The sequence below is a fragment of the Pavona decussata genome, unplaced genomic scaffold, assembly GCF_977016875.1.
Source record: "Pavona decussata unplaced genomic scaffold, jaPavDecu1.1 SCAFFOLD_213, whole genome shotgun sequence".
In the NCBI taxonomy this organism is placed as follows: Eukaryota; Metazoa; Cnidaria; class Anthozoa; order Scleractinia; family Agariciidae; genus Pavona; species Pavona decussata.
This window is the reverse complement of record NW_028145618.1, coordinates 341,529-364,764: the sequence shown is the minus strand read 5'-3', so window position 1 is coordinate 364,764 and position 23,236 is coordinate 341,529. Positions and strand designations below refer to the sequence as shown.

Below are 23,236 nucleotides of genomic sequence, written 5' to 3'. Positions count from 1 at the left end.
TTCAAGCTATATAAACTTAGACTCAGACAATATTATTTCCCCTTTGACTGGTGCATATGGGATGCCCTAGCCCAGGTGACCGGGAACACGTTAACCTTTACCTTATAAACGCCTTAGTATTGCCTACAAATAAGACAACAAAGTAAATTTATCTCCAATGATATGTGAACCATCTTGTAAGAAATAAGTAACAAACACCCTGGTACATAGATCTTTCTCAAAAGAGCATTTTAGAAATAAAAAAATAAAAAAAAAAAACAGGTTCTCGTCCGATCACCGAAGTTAAGCCCTGTCGGGCGTGGTTACTACTTGGATGGGTGACCGCCTAGGAATACCACGTGTTGTAGGCTTTGTTTTTACGTTTTTGCGAGCAGCCAAAACATTTTTCTTTTGCCAACCTTGTAAAAACAGTTCAGGGCTAACAGAAGGGGCACGCGAACAATCCATTTAGCACCCGAAAACATTTTTTTTAAGCTCAGGGCAGGTGCACTTTTACAAGTTGCACACCTTGTAAAAACAGTTCAGGGCAAACAGAAGAGGCGTGCGAACAAACCCTTAAGCCCAACAAAAAGCTTTTTTTTAAGTTTAAAGGAAGGCGCACTTTTGCAAATTGCCAACCTTGTAAAAACAAGTCAGGGGTAACGGAAGAGGTGCGTGAACAAACTATTTAGCCCACAAAAACCCTGTTTTAAAGCTCAAGGGCAGGCGCACTTTTTCAAAGTGTGCTCTGAGGCGACTTCCATAAGTTGCTGATTTGATTCTGATTCTGCGTTTCAGGAAAAATGTCATGCGCTAGCCGCTGAAAATAACCTAACGCATTCACCTTCTCACTTTCACGACCAACTCCAGAGGAAAGCAAAAATGCCTTTTTTCACCTTCCCTGGAAATCATTAAATTTGCACCCCTTTCTCTTGTCTATGACCATACCACATGGAAAGCACAGGCTCTCGTCCGATCACCGAGGTTAAGCCCTTTTGGGCGTGGTTAGTACTTGGATGGGTGACCGCCTGGGAATACCATGTGTTGTAAGCTTTGTTTTTACGTTTTTGTGAGCAACCAAAACATTTTTCTTTTGCCAACCTCGTAAAAACAGTTAAGGGCTAACAGAAGAGGCGCGCGAACAATCCATTTAGCGCCCCAAAACCCTTTTTAAAGTTCAAGGGCAGACGCACTTTTACAAGTTTCCAACCTTGTAAAAACAAATCAGGGCTAACAGAAGAGGCGCGCGAACAAACCATTAAGCCCACAAAAAAGCTTTTTTTAAAGTTTAAAGACAGGCGCACTTTTGCAAATTGCCAACCTTGTAAAAACAAGTCAGGGGTAAGGGAAGAGGTGCGCGAACAAACTATTTAGCCCACAAAAACCCTGTTTTAAAGCTCAAAGGCAGGCGCACTTTTGCAAAGTGTGCTCTAAGGCGACTTACATAAGTTGCTGATTTAAAGCTGATTTTGCCTTTCAGAAAAGATGTCATGCGCTAGCCGCTAAAAATAACTTAACGCATTCACCTTCTTACTTTTACGACCAACTCAAGAGAAAAGCAAAAATGCCTTTTTGCACCTTCCATATAAATCATTAAATTTGCACCCCTTTCTCTTGTCTACGACCATACCACAGGGAAAGCACAAGTTCTCGTCCGATCACCGAAGTTAAGCCCTGTCGGGCGTGGTTAGTACTTGGATGGGTGACCGACTAAAAAAACCACGTATTGTAGGCTTTGTTTTTACGTTTTTGCGAGCAACCAAAACATTTTTCTTTTGCCAACCTTGTAAAAACAGTTCAGGGCTAACAGAAGAGGCGCGCGAACAAACCATTTAGCGCCCCAAAACCCTGTTTTAAAGCTCAAGAAAAGGCGCACTTTTACAAGTTGCCAACCTTGTAAAAACAGTTCAGGGCTAACGGAAGAGGCGCGCAAACAAACCATTAAGCCCACCAAAAAGCTTTTTTTAAAGTTTAAGGGCAGGCGCACTTTTGCAAATTGCCAACCTTGTAAAAACAAGTCAGGGGTAATAGAAGAGGTGCGCGAACAAACTATTTAGCCCACAAAAACCCTGTTTAAAGCTCAAAGGCAGGCGCACTTTTGCAAAGTGTGCTCTCAGGCGACTTACATAAGTTGCTGATTTGAAGCAAATTCTGCGTTTCAGGAAAGTTGTCATGCGCTAGCCGCTGAAAATAACCTAACGCATTCACCTTCTCACTTTCACGACCAACCTCAGAGGAAACCAAAAATTCCTTTTTGCACCTTCCATATAAATCATTAAATTTGCACCCCTTTCTCTTGTCTACGACCATACCACAGGGAAAGCACAGGTTCTCGTCTGATTACCGAAGTTAAGCCCTGTCGGGCGTGGTTAGTACTTGGATGGGTGACCGCCTGGGAATACCACGTGTTGTAGGCTTTGTTTTTACTTTTTTTCGAGCAAGCAAAAGATTTTTCTTTTTCCAACTTTGTAAAAACAGTTCAGGGGTAACAGAAGAGGCGCGCGAACAATCCACTTAGCACCCTAAAACATATTTTTAAAGCTTAAGGGCAGGCGCTGTAACTCCCATTGCGTGCCTACATTTGACGTCATAATCCAGGACAGTTTCCATGTGCTCACTCTCAAAACGACAAGTCGCCATGTTTGTACTAGCATGTTTTGTTATTCAATTCGTTGAGTTGTGGACACTTTGAATTCGAAACAGTCGGTAAGTTCTGTCGTATTCCGTGTGTATTGTTATTTCGCTCGTTAAAGGTGTAATTTCTTTTCGTAGAAAACCTGCCTTATTGACTACCTTATTGACTGCCCTATTGCTTAACTGGATGTTTACCCGACGTGATGACTGGAAATGTTGTGGAATTGTCGATGGAATATTTGTAAATAAACGGTTGAGTTTTCGCATTCGAATCTTACGCATATGATCTTGGGAACTGCGTAATAGTTTTCGACTACTTTGAATCGGCGGTGGAGCCAGATTCATTCAGTAGAACTTTAGAAGTTTGACTTGTTTCTTGCGAGTATTTGGAAGTAGCGAAGGGACTGTAATTGTTTTATCGGCGTTATCTTTCGATTTGGAACACTTTGATTTTGGAACGCTTCAATTCTGGAATTATGGAAGGTGATTTTGAGTTACAGTTGGATTCTTCGCATCTTGAAACGAGTGATCACGCACTTATAACCGTATTAGGTTGTTCGATGGAAATGGAAGAAGGAAGCGGCGCCAGAAATACTCATGTTAATACGCACTACGTGGATCAAGACGTCGAGGGGTATTTGAATGAGAAGAAACGCGCTCTGAACAAGTCACGCTCTGGCTATATTGGAAATCTGACCAGAATAAGCAACGAGATTACCCGTTTGATGGAACGCGGCGGCCCTCAGGAAGAAATCTCAAAGGAAATGGAAAATCTCAATGACGCGTGGATCAAATTCGTTGATGCGCATGATAAATATTGCAAGTGTTTGGACGCTAGCGTTGACGCTTTGGCGTTGGTAAAGGCTGAGGAAGCTTATAAGGAGCAAATGGAGCGAAAAGTAAGTCTCGATTCCGCTGTGAAATCTTGGCGGCCCGCGTAACAACACAGCAGTGTATTTTCAAGCTTAAGACCTAAGGGTCCGGGTAGTGACGTTTCCAAACCAAGTTCAAAGTCATCTACGCGTACCATGTCCCGAAAAAGGGAAGCCCTGGCCTTAGCTCAGCTTAAAATCCGCCAGTTGAAGGCTCGTCAACGATTGGACGAAGAAGAACGAGAAATTCGAAAGAAAAGAGAGTTATTGGAAGCCGAAATAGAGGCAGAAAAGGCTGAAGTGTCACTACGAATTTACGAAGAAGAAATAGGAGATGAGAGAAGAGACACTGAGTTAGTAATCTGTCATAACGAGGAATATTGGCACCCACCTAAATCGCAAGGTGTGGCAGATCCAAGAGGTACTTTAGAGCCCCTTACAGTGGATCATACATCACCTCTCAAACCAGAAGTCCCTGCCATTCCACCTTTGTCTACGATTAATTATTTAAATGAAACAGTTTCCGGATCATTTACACCACACTCTAAACGGGACACCCCTGTTGTTCCTGCCGTATTGCATAACTCAGTTCAGCCAAATGGTTATGCAACTTTACAATCAGTCTCTCGTCCGTCAAGTGACAGACAGCTTAGATTTACGCCCTCATTGGATAACCATACCTTTGGAACGGCTGTTGCTGTTACGTCATCCGTGATATCTACAAGTACCACAGTCACAAGTTCGTCAGTTGTACCCGAAGTACAGCCCCAGGAATTGCGACGCACCACTGCCCACTTGTTAAGTAGGGATTCTGCTCCTCTATTTGTTGATTCTGTGATATCCAGTATTAATTCTTCACAGACATTGTATAGACAGCCCGTTAAAGAATCGTGGTCTTCGCCTTGGCAGATGCCACGAATTCAGACGTCACAAAATGTAAGATTCTGCGCAACACCAGTACAGCATGTTGACAGTGGAAAGGAAATGGTGAAGGCACTGAGGCAAGTGGTTACCTCGCCAAAAGTTGAGTACATCAAGTTTGACGGAGACCCACTCAGATACGTCACCTTTATTCATAACTTCGAAACTTATTTGGAACAGGACAACCCTGACGACTCTAGGCGGCTACAACTACTGATCCAGCACTGTACAGGAAAGGCAAGAGAAGCAATTGAGAGCTGTGCAAATTTACCTGTTTCTGATGGTTATCGAGTGGCAAAGGAAACATTGCGCGAGAATTTTGGAAAGCCGCATATAATTGCAGATGCACAAATTAAGAAGCTGCTACGTCTTTCTAGCCTGAAGAATGCGGATGGACCTTCCTTATTGGAATTTGGTAGACACTTGGACAATGCTAATCGAACCTTGACTGGAATGGGCACTGACTATGTGGCTGACCTTAACCACATGAACACTTTGAGAGAAGTTACTAAGAAGTTGCCGATGTTCCTCCGTGCAAAATGGACCGAGTACGCTGGGAAAATCATTGTATCAGATCGTAGACCTAAGTTTCAAGATTTTGTGAAGTTTATCAAAGAAAGAGCCAAGTTGGTGGACAATGAGTTTGGACACGACATGAATACTGGACCCTCTAAAGAAGCAGTTTTCAGGAGAAGTAAGGGAAATCAGAGCAGACCTCTCCCAGATTCATCAACGTTCTTGACTGGAACTGAACCAAGACGTGGTCCTCAGATTGAACATGAGGGAGGACCAAATTTTGTAAACAGGCAAGCTCCTTGTCTGGTTTGTTCCCTGACGACACGAAATATGGAAGTGCGAGAGGTTCAGGGGTTTCACACATGAAGAGAAGAGGAAAGTTGTGCAACAAGGTGGACTTTGTAACAAATGTCTTGTAAAGGGGCATATTGCTAAGGAGTGTCCTAAAGTGAATTTCAAATGCCAGAAGTCTGGATGTGGAGGTAATCACCACACCTTAATGCATCGTTACACAACAGCAACTGGAGGAGAACGTAAAACTGGAACTGGTCTTAGAGAAAATAAGGTTGATTCAAACAATGGTAATGCTGAACAACAGTCACAGGCAAGACAAGGAAATGCTTTGCCTAGTAATGTTACTGGGGCCGGCAACGATAGAGAAACCGCTGTGGCAACAACTGGGGCCGGAGAAAACCGAGTGTGTCTTGGGATCGTGCCAGTCAAAGTTCAAGGAAAAGGCGGTGACAGGATGGTTGAAACATATGCCTTGCTTGACAATGGTTCGTAGGTGACACTGTGCCACGAAAGGCTAGCAAAAGAACTTAAGCTTGATGGAGATAGACTTAGTTTCACATTGACTGGAATGACAGGTTCAGCGCAGGTGGAAAGTTGCCTTGTAGATTTGGTCAGTTACTGTTGAATTGTCGAATGTAAGAACAGTCAATAACATGCCAATTTCTACAAGTTGCATCGTGAAGACAGAAGACCTTGCTCGCTGGCCTCACCTTCGAGATATTGACATTCCAGTGATAGAAACTGGAGAAGTTATGCTGTTGATTGGACTGATGGAGAATCCCAGCCTGTTCCTTCCACTTGAGTGTAAATCTGGTGAACGCAATGAGCCGATAGCTATCCGATACAGCTTAGGATGGACGGTGATGTGTCCAATGGAGGATCAGAAAGGAGATCACAGCTGTTCTGTGAACTTTGTCTGTACTAAGGAAAGTCAGTTGACTCAAGAGGAAACCGTTAGTGGAGAGCACGGACAAGACAGCAGTGAAGCAAAACATCAAATACATGCGAACTTCCTTCAGCCAAAGGAAGATGTTAAACATGACACTGATAACGAAATCTTGCATCACCAACTCGAGCGACTTTGGAAAACCGATTTTGAGGACGCTGTTGTTGGAATAGACACCCTTCCATCAGTTGAAGACAACAAAGCCTTGAACAAGATGGAACAGTCCCTGCAAAGAATGGGTGACCACTTCCAGGTTGCCCTGCCATGGCGTGAAGAATCACCATATCTCCCCAACAATAAACCAATGGCAGAGCAAAGGTTACAACTTCTGAAGAAACGACTGCTTAAAGATGAAGATTTGCTTACGAAGTACCGAACCACGATGCAAGAGTACATAGCTAAGGGACACGCCCAGAGAGTCCCAAGGGAAGAGTTAGATGCAAAAGAACGACCAGTGTGGTACCTTCCACATCACCCTGTGACACACCAGTTAAAACCAGGAAAAGTCAGAGTGGTTTTTGATTGTGGTGCAAAGTACCATGGAACTTCCCTCAATCAGCAATTGTTACGAGGCCCTGACTTAACGAATTCATTAGTAGGTGTGTTGATCAGTTTTCGCCAAGAATTTGTTGCCATGGCAGCCGATATTGAGGCTATGTTTCACCAGGTTTACGTTGACCCTGAAGACCGTGATGTATTAAGATTCCTCTGGTGGCCCAATGGAAACTTAAATGAGGAACCACAGGAGTACCGTATGGTGCATCATATATTTGGCGCAACCTCATCGCCAAGTTGTGCGAACTTTTGCCTAAAGAAAACAGCATCGATTTATCAAGCAGAATTCGAGCCTGTAACAGTCCAAATCGTGAAGAAGAACATGTATGTAGATGATTTGATGAAATCTGTCAGTTCACCCGAGATTGCGTTGAGTCTGTCTACACAACTACGTGAATTGCTAGCGCAAGGTGGCTTCAGGTTGACAAAGTGGCTTAGCAATGACCGGAACGTGTTAGCTGGAATACCAGAATCAGAAAGTGCAAGTTCAGTGGTCAACCTGGACCTAGAAAATTTACCGATTGCGTGTGCGCTTGGTTTGAAGTGGAACGTAGAAGCCGATAAGTTTGTCTGGGAGGTGTCAGCCAAAGTTCAGCAACTACTGGAAGAGAAGCCAATGACCAGACGTGGGATCTTGTCAATCGTAAGTTCGTTGTTTGATCCGCTTGGTTTCATTGCCCCCTTCATAATGAAGGCCAAGCTATTGCTACAAGAACTTTGCCGGAAAAGGCTAGGTTGGGATAGTGCCATTAATGAACAAGAAAGGGTTCAATGGTTGCACTGGCTAGAAGACCTTCCAAAATTACAAGGACTTCAAATTGAACGATGTTTTAAGCCGAAAGACTTTGGCGAAACAAAGAGTGTTCAGCTGCACATCTTCTCAGATGGATCACGTGTAGGGTATGGAGCAGTAGCTTACCTGCGCTTCGTTGATGTCTTCGACAGAATCCATTGTAGCTTTGTGATGGGTAAGGCTCGACTGGCCCCTATCCATGAGATCACTATTCCAAGGTTGAAATTATCTGCAGCAGTTATTTCAGTTAAGCTGAACCAAATCATACGTGAAGAGTTGGAAATCAAGATCGATAAAGTGAATTACTGGACTGACTCTACTACAGTGTTGAAATGCCTGAACAATGACACCAAGCGGTTTCACACCTTTCAGTCGAATCGCCTTACCACGATTCGTAGCTTATCGTCCACCTCAGACTGGAGATACGTCAACCGAAATGATAACCCAGCAGATGGTGCATCCAAGGGGTTAAGGCTTGACGAGATGCTGAAGAATAGTCGGTGGTTAAATGGTCCAGCGTTCCTTTGGAAGGAAGAAACCTCCTGGCCAGCAACGATTGAAGTGCCAACCTTAAAAGATAGTGACCCTGAAGTCAGAAAGGAAAGCAAGATCTACACCGCTGCTGCTGTGCAAGATCCAATAGAAAGTTTGATACAGCATTACTCTTCGTGGTGGAAATTGAAAAGAGCGTTTGCTTGGATGTTACGGTACAAGAAGTTTCTCCAGTGCAACGTTTGCAAGCCGGAAATTGATGGTGCCCTTGATAGCGCTTCTCCCCTAACAAGTGTAGAAGAGATAGTTGGAAACCTATTCATAACTGAGCTACAGAGTGCGGAGGAGGAAATTGTTCGACAAGTCCAGAAAGCGACCTTTCCAAAGGTGTTTGAGGCACTTAGCAAGCTCTCACCTGGTGCAAACGAACGGTTAATGAAGAAGACAATACAGAAAGTGGGCTCCTCAATCTTCAAATTGAATCCAAAGTTGAGAAATGGGTTACTGTCCGTTGGTGGGAGATTACAGAGTGCTCCTGCAGATGAAGATTTGAAATATCCTTATATCCTGCCCAATGATCACCACGTGACGGAGCTAATCATCCAGCACAGCCACGAGAGTGTAGGCCATATGGGTCAGGAATCTGTCTTATCAACTCTGAGAGAAAGGTTTTGGATTGTAAAGGGACGCTCTGCAGTGCGACGTGTATTGAAAAAGTGTGTTGATTGCCAAAATAGGAAGGCACCCACTGGAGAGCAGTTCATGGCAAAGTTGCCTGAAGACAGGATTACCCCCTACAAACCTCCCTTCACATATGTCGGTGTGGACTTTTTTGGCCCTATAGAAGTAAAGCAGGGAAGAAGTAGAGTCAAGAGATATGGATGCATTTTCACGTGCTTGACAGTCCGCGCCATACACATAGAGGTTGCAAACACCTTAAATACAGATTCCATGATAAATGCACTGAGAAGATTCATTTGCCTCAGAGGATACCCAGAGCAAATTAGAAGCGACTGTGAAACAAACTTCACTAAAGCGGACAAGGAGTTGAAGGAAGCAATTAAAGAATGGAATCAGCAAAGGATCGATGGTTTCTGTGCTCAAAGAGGAATTCAGTGGATCTTCAATCCTCCAGGAGCGAGTCATATGGCAGGAGCATGGGAGAGAATGATCAGGTCTGTGCGCCAAATCTTGAAGGTCTTATTGTAGGAACAGGTGTGACGAGGTGCTTCACACTGTGCTGGCGGAGGCAACCAACATCCTCAACAGTAGACCTTTGACACGAAATAGTGATGATCCTATGGATGAGGAATCCTTGACTCAAAACCATCTGTTGCAGCTGCGACCATGTCACAGTTTGCCCCCAGGAATTTTCGAGAAAGAAGATTTGCACTTTCGCCGCCAATGGAGACAAGCTCAATACTTGTCAAATCTCTTCTGGAAAGGGTGGATTAAAGAATATCTTCCGAGTCTCCAGGAACGAAAGAAGTGGAATGAACCAAAGAAGAATTTTGAAGTGGGTGATGTTGTTCTGTTAGCTGACGAGAACTTTCCGAGAGGTCAGTGGCCCCTTGCACGAGTCTTCGAGGTCTTTCGTAGCGAAGATGGACTTGTGCGTTCTGCAAGAGTAAAGACAAGCTGCACCGTTATGACCCGCACAAAGCGCCAAAGACAAAGGGAGCTGAAAACGACAGTGACAACCCTCGTACGACCGATTACGAAGCTGTGTCGTCTTGAACTGTCAAGTCATTAGTTATTCAGAATCATCTGGAACCATGATCATACTTGCAAGTAGCACCTTGATATCCTTGATGTACCTGGACGGCGTTCCAAGTTGCGGTTGACGCAGACTCAAGTCCAAATTTGTTGACTAACATTGGACATGCCATTTGACATTACCAATATGCCTTAAACTTATGTGGATCTAAATTGGACGTCGCCTTAATTGGGTGTATTGACACTCTTACCCAGTGACATTTATCTGAGATATGCACAGTTTGTTTATATTGCTGACTTCTATAAAGTAGCTTTACGTCATTTTATGTTAAATCGCAATGGTAGCAGATAGTGTAAATGAAATACTTCCCATAGATTTCATTTACGGGCCGGTGTAACTCCCATTGCGTGCCTACATTTGACGTCATAATCCGGGACAGTTTCATGTGCTCAGTCTCAAAACAACAAGTCGCCATGTTTGTACTAGCATGTTTTGTTATTCAATTCGTTGAGTTGTGGACACTTTGAATTCGAAACAGTCGGTAAGTTCTGTCGTATTCCGTGTGTATTGTTATTTCGCTCGTTAAAGGTGTAATTTCTTTACGTAGAAAACCTGCCTTATTGACTACCTTATTGACTGCCCTATTGCCTAACTGGATGTTTACCCGACGTGATGACTGGAAATGTTGTGGAATTGTCGATGGAATATTTGTAAATAAACGGTTGAGTTTTCGCATTCGAATCTTACGCATATGATCTTGGAAACTGCGTAATAGGCGCACTTTTACAAGTTGCCAACCATGTAAAAACAGTTCAGGGCAAACAGAACAGGCGCGCGAACAAACCCTTAAGCCCACCAAAAAGCTTTTTTTAAAGTTTAAAGGCAGGCGCACTTTTGCAAATTGCCAACCTTGTAAAAACAAGTCAGGGGTAATGGAAGAGGTGCGTGAACAAACTAATTAGCCCACAAAAACCCTGTTTTAAAGCTCAAGGGCAGGCGGACTTTTGCAAAGTGTGCTCTGAGGCGACTTACATAAGTTGCTAATTTGAGGCTGATTCTGCGTTTCAGGAGAGTTGTCACGCGCTAGCCGCTGAAAATAACCTAACGCATTCACCTTCTCACTTTCACGACCAACTCCAGAGGAGAGCAAAAATGCCTTTTTGCACCTTCCCTAAATATCATTAAATTTGCACCTCTTTCTCTTGTCTATGAGCATACCACAGGGAAAGCACAGGTTCTCGTCCGATCACAGAAGTTAAGCCCTCTCGCGCGTGGTTAGTATTTGGATAGGTGACCGCCTGGGCATACTACGTGTTGTAGGCTTTGTTTTAACGTTTTTGCGAGGAACCAAAACATTTATCTTTTGTTAACCTTGTAAAAACAGTTCACGGCTAACAGAAGAGTTGCGCGAACAATCCATTTAGCAACCTAAAACCCTTTTTTAAAGCTCAAGGGCAGGTGCACTTTTACAAGTTGCACACCTTGTAAAAACAGTTTAGGGCTAACAGAAGAGGCGCGTGAACAAACCCTTAAGCCCACCAACAAGCTTTTTTTAAAGTTTAAAGACAGGCGCACTTTTGCAAATTGCCAACCTTGTAAAAACGAGTCAGGGCTAACGGAAGAGGTGCGCGAACACATGATTTAGCCCACAAAAACCCTGTTTCAAAGCTTAAAGGCAGGCGCACTTTTTCAAAGTGTGCTCTGAGGCGACTTCCATAAGTTGCTGATTTGAAGCTGATTCTGCTTTTCAGGAAAGTTGTCATTGTTAGCCGCTGAAAATAACCTAACACATTCACCTTCTCACTTTCACGACTAACTCCAAAGGCAAGCAAAAATGCCTTTTTTATCTTCCCTGGAAATCATTAACTTTGCACCCCTTTCTCTTGTCTATGACCATACCACATGGAAAGCACAGGTTCTCGTCCGATCACCGAAGTTAAGCCCTGTCGGGCGTGCTTAGTACTTGGATGGGTGACCGCCTGGGAATACGACGTGTTGTAGGCTTTGTTTTTACGTTTTTGAGAGCAACCAAAACATTTTTCTTTTGCCAACCTTGTAAAAACAGTTCAAGCGTAACAGAAGAGGCGCGCGAACAATCCACTTAGAACCCTAAAACATTTTTTTAAAGCTTAACGGCAGGCGCACTTTTACAAGTTGCCAACCTTGTAAAAACAGTTTAGGGCAAACAGAACAGGCGCGCGAACAAACCCTTAAGCCCACCAAAAAGCTTTTTTTAAAGTTTAAAGGCAGGCGCACTTTTGCAAATTGCCAACCTTGTAAAAACAAGTCAGGGGTAACGGAAGAGGTGCGTGAACAAACTAATTAGCCCTTAAAAACCCTGTTTTAATTCTTAAAAGCAGGCACACTTTTGCAAAGTGTGCTCTGAGGCGACTTACATAAGTTGCTAATTTGAAGCTGATTCTGCGTTTCAGGAAAGTTGTCATGCGCTAGTTGCTGAAAATAACCTCACGTATTCACCTTCTCACTTTCACGACCAACTCCAGAGGAAAGCAAAAATGCCTTTTTGCACCTTTTGTAAATATCATTAAATATGCACTCCTTTCTCTTGTCTATGAGCATACCACAGGGAAAGCACAGGTTCTGGTCCGATCACCGAAGTTAAGCCCTGTCGCGCGTGGTTACTATTTGGATGGGTGACTGCCTGGGAATACTACGTGTTGTAGGCCTTGTTTTTACGTTTTTGCGAGGAACCAAAACATGTATCTTTTGTTAACCTTGTAAAAACAGTTCACGGCTAACAGAAGAGGTGCGCGAACAATCCATTTAGCACCCTAAAACTCTTTTTTAAAGCTCAAGGGCAGGCGCACTTTTAAGAGTTGCCAACTTTGTAAAAACAGTTTAGGGCTAACAGAAGAGGCACGCGAAAAAACCCTTAATCCCACCAACAAGCTTTTTTTAAAGTTTAAAGATAGGCGCACTTTTGCAAATTGCCAACCTTGTAAAAACGAGACAGGGGTAACGGAAGAAGTGCGCGAACAAACGATTTAGCCCACAAAAACCCTGTTTCAAAGCTCAAAGGCAGGCGCACTTTTTCAAAGTGTGCTCTGAGGCGACTTCCATAAGTTGCTGATTTGAAGTTGATTCTGCTTTTCAGGAAGGTTGTCATTGTTAGCCGCTGAAAAAAACCTAACCCATTCACTTTCTCACTTTCACGACTAACTACAGAGGGAAGCAAAAATGCCTTTTTTTACCTTCCCTGGAAATCATTAACTTTGCACCCCTTTCTCTTGTCTATGACCATACCACATGGAAAGCACAGGTTCTCGTGCGATCACCGAAGTTAAGCCCTGTCGGGCGTAGTTAGTACTTGGATGGGTGACCGCCTGGGAATACCACGTGTTGTAGGCTAACAGAAGAGGTGCACCAGCAATTCATTTAGCGCCCCAAAACTCTTTTTTTAAGCTCAAGAACAGGCGCACTTTTACAAGTTGCACACCTTGTAAAAACAAATCAGGGCTAAAAGTAGACGCGCGCGAACAAACCATTAAGCCCACCAAAAAGCTTTTTATAAAGTTTAATGCCAGGCGCACTTTTGCAAATTGCCAACCTTGTAAAAACGAGTGAGGGGTAACAGAAGAAGTGCGCGAACAAACGATTTAGCCCACAAAAACCCTGTTTTAACAGCTCAAAGGCAGGCGCACTTTTGGAAAGTGTGCTGTAAGGCGACTTACATAAGTTGCTGATTTGAAGCTGATTCTGCGTTTCAGGAAAGTTGTCATGCGCTAGCCACTGAAAATAACCTAACGCATTCACCTTCTCACTTTCACGATCAACTCCAGAGGAAAGCAAAAATCCCCTTTCGCACTTTCCCTGTAAATCGTTAAATTTGTACCCCTTTTTCTTGTCTACGACCATACCACAGGGAAAGCACAGATTCTCGTCCGATCACCGAAGTTAAGCCCTGTCAGGCGTGGTTAGTACTTGGATGGGTGACCGCCTTGACATACCACGTGTGGTAGGCTTTGTTTTTACCTTTTGGCGAGCAACCAAAACATTTTTCTTTTTCCAACCTTGTGAAAACAGTTCAGGGCTAACAGAAGAGGCGCGCGAACAATCCATTTAGCGCCCCAAAACCCTTTTTTAAACCTTAAGGGCATTTGCACTGTTACAAGTTGCCAACCTTGTAAAGAGAGTTCAGGGCTAACAGAAAAGGCGCGCGAACGAACCATTAAGCCGAACAAAAACCTTTTTTAAAAGTTTAAGGGTAGGCGCACTTTTGCAAATTGCCATCCTTGTAAAAAGAAGTCAGGGGTGACGGAAGAGGTGCGCGAACAAACTATTTAGCCATGAAAAACCCTGTTTTAAAGCTCAAAGGCAGGCGCACTTTTGCAAAGTGTGCACTAAGGTGACTTACATAAGTTGCTAATTTGAAGCTGATTCTGCATTTCAGGAAATTTGTCATGCGCTAGCCGCTAAAAAGAACCTAATGCATTCACCTTCTCACTTTCACGACCAACTCCAAAGGAAAGAAAAAATGCCTTTTTGCACCTTCCTCATAAAACATTAAATTTGCACCCCCTCTTCTCTACGACCATACCACAGGGAAAGCACAGGTTCTCGTCCGATCACCGAAGTTAAGCACTGTCGGGCCTGGTTAGTACTTGGATGGGTGACCTCCTTGAAATACCACGTGTTGTAGGCTTTGTTTTTACCTTTTGGCGAGCAACCAAAACGTTTTTCTTTTGCTAACCTTGTAAAAACAGATGAAGGCTAACGGAAGAGGCGCGCAAACAATCCATTTAGCGCCCCAAAACCCTTTTTTAAACCTTAAGGGCATTTGCACTTTTACAAGTTGCCAACCTTGTAAACAGAGTTCAGAGCTAATAGAAGGGCGTGCGAACAATCCATTTAGTGCCCCAAAACCCTTTTTCGGAAGCTCAAGGGCATTTGCACTTTTACAAGTTCCCAACCTTGTAAAGAGAGTTCAGGGCTAACAGAAGAGGCGCGCGAACAAACCATTAAGCCCAACAAAAAGCTTTTTTAAAAGTTTAAGGGCAGGCGCACTTTTGCAAATTGCCAATCTTGTAAAATCAAGTCAGGGGTAACGGAAGAGGTGCGCGAACAAACTATTTAGCCCAGAAAAACCTTTTTTTAAAGCTCAAAGGCAGGCGCACTTTTGGAAAGTGTGCTCCGAGGCGACTTACATAAGTTGCTAATTTGAAGCTGATTCTGCGTTTCAGAAAAGTTGTCATGCGCTAGCCACAGAAAAATAACCTATTGCATTCACCTTTTAACTTTTACGACCAACTCCAGAGGAAAGCAAAAAATACCCTTTTGCACTTTCCCTATAATTTATTAAATTTGCACCCCTTTCTCTCGTCTACGACCATACCACAGGGAAAGCACAGGTTCTCGTCCGATCACCAAAGTTAAGCCCTGTCGGGCGTGGTTAGTACTTGGAAGGGTGACCGCCTGGGAATACCACGTGTTGTAGTGTTTGTGTTTACGTTTTTGCGAGCAAGCAAAACACCCCAAAACCCTTTTTAAACGTCAAGGGCAGGCGCACTTTTACAAGTTTCCAACCTTGTAAAAATAGTTCAGGGCTAACAGAAGAGGCGCGCGAACAAACCATTTAGTGCCCCCAAACCCTTTTTTGAAGCTCAAGGGCATTCGCACTTTTACAAGTTCCCAACCTTGTAAAGAGAGTTCAGGGCTAAAAGAAGAGGCGCGCGAACAAGCTTTTTTAAAAGTTTAAGAGCAGGCACACTTTTGCAAATTGCCAATCTTTTAAAAACAAGTCAGGGGTAACGGAAGAGGTGCGCGAACAAACTATTTAGCCCACAAAAACCCTGTTTTAAAGCTTAAAAGCAGGCGCAGTTTTGGAAAGTGTGCACTAAGGCGACTTACATAAGTTGCTGATTTGACGCTGATTCTGCGTTTCAGAAAAGTTGTCATGCGCTAGCCGCTAAAAATAACCTAACGCATTTACCTTCTCACTTTCACGACCAACTCCAGAGGAAAGGAAAAATGCCTTTTTGCAACTTCCCTATAATTCATTAAATTTGCACCCCTTTCTCTTGTCTACGACCATACCACAGGGAAAGCACAGGCTATCATCTGATCACCGAAGTTAAGCCCTGTCGGGCGTGGTTAGTACTTGGATGGGTAACCGCCTGGAAATCCCAGGTGTTGTAGGGTTTGTTTTTACGTTTTTGCGAGATACCAAAACGCCCCAAAACCCTTTTTAAAACTCAAGGGCAGGCGCACTTTTACAAGTTGCCAACCTTGTAAAAAGGGTTCAGGGCTAACAGAAGAAGCGCGCAAACAAACCATTAAGCTCACGAAAAAGCTTTTTTTAAACTTTAAGGACAGGCGCACTTTTGAAAATTCCAAACCTTGTAAAAACAAGTCAGGGGTAACAGAAGAGGTTCGGGAACAAACTATTTAGCCCACAAAAACCCTGTTTTAAAGCTCAAAGGCAGGCGCACTTTTGCAAAGTGTGCTCTAAGGGGACTTACATAAGTTGCCGAATTAAAGCTGATTCTGCGTTTCAGAAAAGTTGTCATGGGCTAGCCGCTAAAAATAACCGAACGCATTTACCTTCTCACTTTCACGACCAACTCCAGAGGAAAGCAAAAATGCCTTTTTGCACCTTCCCTATAAATCATTAAATTTTCACTCCTTTCTCTTGTCTACGACCATACCACAGGGAAAGCACAGGTTCTCGTCCGATCACCGAAGTTAAGCCATGTCGGGCGTGGCTAGTACTTGGATGGGTGACCGCCTTAAAATAGCACGTGTTGTAGGCTTTGTTTTTACCTTTTGGCAAGCATTCAAAACATTTTTCTTTTGCCAACCTTGTAAAACCAGTTCAGGGCTAAAGGAAAAGGCGTGCGAACAATCCATTTAACGCCCCAAAACCTTTTTTTAAAGCTTAAAAGCATTCGCACTTTTACAAGTTGCCAACCTTGTAAAGAGAGTTCAAGGCTAACTAAAGAGGCGCGCGAACAAACCATTAAGCCCAACAAAAAGCTTTTTTAAAAGTTTAAGGGCAGGCGCACTTTTGCAAATTGCCAACCTTGTAAAAACAAGTCAGGGGTAACGGAAGAGGTGCGCGAACAAACTATTTAGCCCAGAAAAACCTTCTTTTAAAGCTCAAAGGCAGGCGCACTTTTGCAAAGTGTGCTCCGAGGCTTCTTACATAAATTGCTGATTTGAAGCTGATTCTGCGTTTCAGGAAAGTTGTCATGCGCTAGCCGCTGAAAATAACCTATTGCATTCACCTTCTCACTTTCACGACCAACTCCAGAAGAAAGCAAAATGCGTTTTTGCACCTTCCCTATAATTCATGAAATTTGCACCCCTTTCTTATGTCTACGACGATACCACAAGGAACGCACAGGTTCTCGTCCGATAACCAAAGTTAAGCCCTGTCGGGCGTGGTTAATACTTGGATGGGTGACCGCTTGCGAATACTACGTGTTGTAAGCTTTTTTTTTTACGTTTGTGCGAGAAACCAAAACATTTTTCTTTTGCCAACCTTTAAAAAACGGTTGAGGGCTACCAGAAGAGGTGCGCGAACAATCCATTTAGCGCCAAAAAACCCTTTTGGAAAGTTTAAGGGCAGGCGCACTTTTACAAGTTGCCAACCTTGTAAAACTTAATCAGGGCTAACAGAAGAGGCGCCCGAAGAAACCATTAACCTCACCAAAAAGCTTTTTTTAAAGTTTAAAGGCAGGTGAACTTTTGCAAATTGCCAACGTTCTAGAAAGAAGTCAGTGGTAACGGAAGAGGTGCGTGAACAAACTATTTAGCCCACAAAAACCCTGTTTTAAAGCTCAAAGGCAGGCGCACTTTTTAAAAGTCTTCTCTGAGGCGACTTACATAAGTTGCTGAATTGAAGCTGATTCTGCGTTTTAGGAAAGTTGTCATGCGCTAGCCGCAAAAGATAACCTAACGCATTCACCTTCTCACTTTAACGACCAACTCCAGAAGAAAGCAAAAATGCCTTTTTGCACCTTCCCTATAATTCATTAAATTTGAACCCATTTCTCTTGTCTACGACCAAACCACAGGGAAAGCACAGGTTCTCGTCCGATCACCGAAGTTAAGCCCTGTCAGGCGTGGTTAGTACTTGGATGGGTGACCGCCTGGGAATACCACGTGTTGTAGGCTTTGTTTTTACGTTTTTGCAAGCAACCAAAACATTTTTTCTTTTGCCAACTTTGTAAAAACAGTTGAGGGCTAACAAAAGAGGTGTGCGAACAATCCATTTAGCGCCCCGAAAGCCTTTTTAAAGCTCAGAGTAAGGTGCAATACATTAAGAGCCTGAAAACCCTGTTTTGAAGCTCAAGGGCAAGAGCACTTTTACAAGTTGCCAACCTTGTAAAAACAAATCAGGGCTAACAGAAGAGGCGCACGAACGAACCATTAAGCCCAACAAAAAGCTTTTTTTAAAGTTTAAAGGCAGGTGCACTTTTTCAAATTGCCAACCTTGTAAAAACAAGTCAGGGGTAACGGAAGAGGTGCGCGAACAAACTATTTAGCCCACAAAAAGCCTGTTTTAAAGCTCAAAGGCAGGCGTTCTTTTGCAAAGTGTGCTCTGAGGCGACTTACGTAAGTAGCTATTTAAAGCTGATTCTGCGTTTCAGGAAAGTTTTCATGCGCTAGCCGCTGAAAATAACCTATCGCATTCACCTTCTCACTTTCACGACCAACTCCAGAAGAAAGCAAAAATGCCTTTTTGCACCTTCCCTATAAATCATTAAATTTGTACCCTTTTTTCTTGTCTACGACCATACCACAGGGAAAGCACAGGTTCTCGTCCGATCACCGAAGTTAAGCCCTGTCAGGCGTGATTAGTACTTGGATGGGTGACCGCCTTGAAATACCACGTGTGGTAGGCTTTGTTTTTACCTTTTGGCGAGCAACCAAAACATTTTTCTTTTGCCAACCCTGTAAAAACAGTTCAGGGCTAACAGAAGAGGCGCGCGAACAATCCATTTAGCGCCCCAAAACCCTTTTTTAAACCTTAAGGGCATTTGCACTTTTACAAGTTGCCAACCTTGTAAAGAGAGTTCAGGGCTAACAGACGACGCGCGCGAACGAACCATTAAGCCCAACAAAAAGCTTTTTTAAAAGTTTAAGGGCAGGCGCACTTTTGCAAATTGCCATCCTTGTAAAAACAAGTCAGGGGTGACGGAAGAGGTGCGCGAACTAACTATTTAGCCCACAAAAACCCTGTTTTAAAGCTCAAAGGCAGGCGCACTTTTGCAAAGTGTGCACTAAGGCGACTTACATAAGTTGCTGATTTGAAGCTGATTCTGAGTGTCAGAAAAGTTGTCATGCGTTAGCTGCTAAAAAGAACTTAACGCATTCACCTTCTCACTTTCACGACCAACTCCAGAGGAAAGAAAAAATGCCTTTTTGCACCTTCCCTATAAATCGTTAAATTTGCACCCCCTCTTGTCTACAACCATACCACAGGGAAAGCACAGGTTCTCGTCCGATCACCGAAGTTAAGCACTGTCGGGCGTGGTTAGTACTTGGATGGGTGACCGCCTTGAAATACCACGTGTTGTAGGCTTTGTTTTTACCTTTTGGCGAGCAACCAAAACATTTTTCTTTTGCCAACCTTGTAAAAACAGATGAGGGCTACCAGAAGAGGCGCGCGAACAATCCATTTAGCGCCTCAAAACCCTTTTTTAAAGTTCAAGGGCATTCCCACTTTTACAAGTTCCCAACCTTGTAAAAACAGTTCAGGGCTAACAGAAGAGGCACGCGAACAAACCATTAAGCCGAACAAAAAGCTTTTTTAAAAGTTTAAGGGCAGGCGCACTTTTTCAAATTGCCAACCTTGTAAAAACAGTTGAGGGCTAAGAGAAGAGGCGCGCAAACAATCCATTTCGCGCCCCAAAACCCTGTTTTAAAGCTCAAGGGCATTCTTACTTTTACAAGTTCCGAACCTTGTAAAGAGAGTTCAGGGCTAACAGAAGAGGCGCGCTAACAAACCATTAAGCCCAACAAAAAGCTTTTTTAAAAGTTTAAGGGCAGGCGCACTTTTGCAAATTGCCAACCTTGTAAAAACAAGTCAGGGGTAACGGAAGAGGTGCGCGAATACACTATTTAGCCCAGAAAAACCTTGTTTTAAAGCTCAAAGGCAGGCGAGCTTGGGCAAAGTGTGCTCCGAGGCGACTTACTTAAGTTGCTGATTTGAAGCTTATTCTGCGTTTCAGGAAAGTTGTCATGCGCTAGCCGCTGAAAATAACCTAACGCATTTTTTTTTTATTTTTTTTTATTTTATATAGATATACTTTATTTACAACACAAACACTACTTACAAAATGTTACTTTACACAACTTACAGTGCTTACACTACTTACAACACCGTACGCATTACATTTTTTTTTATACATAGAAAGAAGAAAAAAAAAGTTACAATTACAATTATTTGGCCACTAATAACTTAAACTAAGGTGATTACTAACATAATTTACAATACTAACACTATAAACACAATGATAACAGAAAAGTATAAAAGGATTATATATAGATTAAGTATAAGTGTTTTTATTTTTATTTAGAAGGATAAGTAAAGAGAACTGAACGGCCTAGACTGCGTGAAAAATTGTCAACGGAAATTCAAACTACGTGTATTACAAAAACAAAAATAATAATAATAATAATAATAATAATAATAATAATAATAATAATAATAATAAAACGTTACGCGGTGCACATTATCGCCCATTTTTTATAAAATTCACTTCAAGTTCTATTTTTGGTACAAATATATTTTTCTGTTTCGAATTTAATATTAATCCTTAACTTAAACCCAGCAATAATTGGACGAGTTTGTGATCTTCTGCAATCCCATATATATAGTTTGACTATTAGTAGAAAGTAGTTCAGTAAAGGGCATCGTACGGCTATTATACCTAATAGCACATCCTGTAGACTAAGACTGATCAATTCATTTGACAACGAGTTATAATAAAATTCAAAATCCTTCCAGAAAAGTTTTGCATATACACAGTCAAAAAGAAGGTGGATAAGGGTTTCCGGTTTAGACTTCCAAAAGGAGCATTTATCATCGGTAATATATCCTATTTTATATAACTTAGTGTTAGTATACAATATGGAGTTAAGGGCCTTGTACTGAAAGGCCTTAACATAGAATTCAGAGCATATGATGTGTGGTAAAAGAAATGCTTTTTCTAGCTGATCTTCCGTCAGATTAAAATCCCGTTTTAAAGCTGAGGTATTTTTAGAAAGCTGTGCCTTTTTACTTATGAGCAATGAATAACAATCCTTTGATTTCTTCGTTAAAATGTCAAAATCGTTATTCTTAATTATTACGGAGGGTGGCATTGTTAAAAAGGTGTGATCAGTTGTTCTAGAATTAACTTTTAAGTGGGACGGTACAGCATGTCTAAGACCTGCCCATACTAAGAAATTGGTTTTTTCAATCTTTCTTATAATGATACTATGCGACTCTGCAATACTTAAATCAAATCGAAGATCGGAAACCAGAAAAAAACCATTGTCGAAAAATGTTTTGTAAAGAATTGGCTTATTATTTATCCTAATGTCTTTATTATTCCAAATAATATTATACCGCATTTTATCTGTAGAAAAGTCGTCACGAAAATCGACCCACCATTGAAGCAGCTCGGAGTAAAAAGTTGATTTGATTAGAACGTCTTTACATCATAGTTACAATGAAATAGAAAGAGGCCCCCGAAACTTTTAAGTTGATAACGTAAGTAATTCTTCCATGTGCTGTCGTTTTCGCTGAAGATTCTCCTTAGCCAGACAAGTCTTAAAGATTTGACCATCGTTTCAAGGTCAGTCATTTTCAAGCCACTTTTTTGGTAGTCATTTATTGTTGACAAACGTGTGACCTTGTCAACACCTCTCCATAGGAATTTAAATATCAATCTGTTCAATTCTTGAACCGCCCACTCTGGAATTGTTAATAATGATGCCACGTAAACAAATTTTGGAACAATCAACGATTTGATAACAGTAACCTTTCCATAAAGGGAAAGACCTCGCGCAGACCATATGTTTACCAATTTTTTCACGCTGTCTAGTCTTTCTATAAAATTTTTCTCATTTAATTTTTGATCATAGGTGTAATAGACTCCGAGAGCTTTAATTGGTTCATTTGGCCATTTAATACCAAAGGGTTTTGATTTATTTTCCTTTAATGATCCGATCCACATTGCTCCAGTTTTTGTGGGATTAACGGCTAAACCTGAAATCCTCTTAAAATCGTCTAACAACCTGAAAAGGGTTTGCGCTGAGTCGATGTCTGACAGAACCACAGTTGTGTCATCTGCGTATTGAAGTAATTTTGTTTCCTTCTTGTCAATAGTAATACCTTTTATCATTGGATTTTGTCTTATTGCGATAGCCAAGGTTTCAACAGCTACTACAAAGAGATAAGAAGAAAGAGGATCTCCTTGCCTAACTCCTCGTTCGACTGTAAAGTAATCAGAGATTGTGCCATTGTTGATAACACAGCTTTGTATATTTTTGTAAATAGAAGAAACCCATCTAATAAAACTCTGGCCGAAATTAAAAGTTTCTAGACAACTTTGTAAAAAGCTGCGTTCTAAACTATCGAAAGCCTTCTGAAAATCGATAAAGATCAACAAACCAGGAATGTTTTCTTCAACAATGAAGTCCATTATGTCAAAAATCGATCGTACTGTTTCGCCGATATAGCGGTCTTTTATAAATCCAGTTTGATTGGCAGAACATTTTGTATTCTAGCAGCTATAGCTTTAGCCATAATTTTCGCATCCACATTTACCAAAGATATCGGCCTCCAGTTTTCAAAAAAAGGATCGATCTTTTCCTTTCTTTTCGATGAGCGTAATTACTGCTTGCTTTTGAGAGCACGACATTTCACCTTTTTCGAAGCATTCATTAGCACAGCGAATGAGAGGCTCACAAAGTAAAGGCCAAAATTTTTTATAGAATTCGATGGGAATTCCATCGTTCCCTGGAGTTTTATTGTTTTGGAAACTGTCCAAGATAAGTGCGCATTCTTCTGGAGTAATTTCACCTTCACAAGAGATTTTTTGTTCTTCTGACAGTTTAGAAATGTTTAAATCTTTTGAAAAGGATTTAATTTCGTGCAAATTTTCATTATTCATGTTCCTACTCGAGTACAATTCTTGATAAAAACGTTGTTGTTCGGACAAGATCTTTGAAGGATCCGTGGTAGACGAGCCGTTGATATTTAATTTTCTCATATGTTTTTTGACATGATTTCTTTTTTCTAGGTTTAGAAAGTATTTGGTGCTTTTCTCGCCATGCTCGTGCCAGCGGGCTCGCGCTCGAATAATTATTCCTTTAACCTTTTCTTCATAAAACAATTCGAGCATATCTTTAGCACAGTTAAGAAGATTTGCATTCAAACTACTAGGTTCTGTTTCGAGAGCACACTTTGCATTAGCGAGTTGTTCTTGGAGTTCCTTTTCTCTTTCACTTCTTTCTCGAGCTTTTCTTTTGGAATACTGGATAGTGTGCGCTCTTATGTTGTA

The 23,236-nt window shown here is 42.1% G+C and overlaps 4 non-coding genes and 12 pseudogenes across 4 annotated transcripts; all 16 read left to right on the top strand.

Moving 5' to 3' along the window:
* The first annotated feature begins 913 nt into the window (after window positions 1-913).
* Window positions 914-1,032, top strand: LOC146460444 (5S ribosomal RNA; annotated as a pseudogene).
* Window positions 1,033-1,595: 563 nt separating this feature from the next.
* On the top strand, window positions 1,596-1,714 carry LOC146460443 (5S ribosomal RNA; annotated as a pseudogene).
* Window positions 1,715-2,277: 563 nt separating this feature from the next.
* On the top strand, window positions 2,278-2,396 carry LOC146460442 (5S ribosomal RNA). Its single transcript, XR_014857662.1, has one exon. It is a non-coding gene; the product is annotated as a 5S ribosomal RNA (ribosomal RNA).
* Window positions 2,397-10,923: 8,527 nt separating this feature from the next.
* On the top strand, window positions 10,924-11,042 carry LOC146460441 (5S ribosomal RNA; annotated as a pseudogene).
* A 562-nt stretch (window positions 11,043-11,604) lies between these two features.
* Window positions 11,605-11,723, top strand: LOC146460440 (5S ribosomal RNA; annotated as a pseudogene).
* A 564-nt stretch (window positions 11,724-12,287) lies between these two features.
* LOC146460439 (5S ribosomal RNA) lies at window positions 12,288-12,406 on the top strand (annotated as a pseudogene).
* Window positions 12,407-12,969: 563 nt separating this feature from the next.
* On the top strand, window positions 12,970-13,088 carry LOC146460438 (5S ribosomal RNA; annotated as a pseudogene).
* A 495-nt stretch (window positions 13,089-13,583) lies between these two features.
* LOC146460437 (5S ribosomal RNA) lies at window positions 13,584-13,702 on the top strand (annotated as a pseudogene).
* Window positions 13,703-14,263: 561 nt separating this feature from the next.
* On the top strand, window positions 14,264-14,382 carry LOC146460436 (5S ribosomal RNA; annotated as a pseudogene).
* A 676-nt stretch (window positions 14,383-15,058) lies between these two features.
* On the top strand, window positions 15,059-15,177 carry LOC146460435 (5S ribosomal RNA). The gene has a single exon (XR_014857649.1). It is a non-coding gene; the product is annotated as a 5S ribosomal RNA (ribosomal RNA).
* A 582-nt stretch (window positions 15,178-15,759) lies between these two features.
* On the top strand, window positions 15,760-15,878 carry LOC146460434 (5S ribosomal RNA; annotated as a pseudogene).
* Window positions 15,879-16,370: 492 nt separating this feature from the next.
* Window positions 16,371-16,489, top strand: LOC146460433 (5S ribosomal RNA; annotated as a pseudogene).
* A 563-nt stretch (window positions 16,490-17,052) lies between these two features.
* On the top strand, window positions 17,053-17,171 carry LOC146460432 (5S ribosomal RNA; annotated as a pseudogene).
* Window positions 17,172-17,736: 565 nt separating this feature from the next.
* On the top strand, window positions 17,737-17,855 carry LOC146460431 (5S ribosomal RNA). Its single transcript, XR_014857652.1, has one exon. It is a non-coding gene; the product is annotated as a 5S ribosomal RNA (ribosomal RNA).
* A 612-nt stretch (window positions 17,856-18,467) lies between these two features.
* On the top strand, window positions 18,468-18,586 carry LOC146460430 (5S ribosomal RNA; annotated as a pseudogene).
* Window positions 18,587-19,147: 561 nt separating this feature from the next.
* On the top strand, window positions 19,148-19,266 carry LOC146460429 (5S ribosomal RNA). The gene has a single exon (XR_014857658.1). It is a non-coding gene; the product is annotated as a 5S ribosomal RNA (ribosomal RNA).
* Window positions 19,267-23,236: the final 3,970 nt, after the last annotated feature.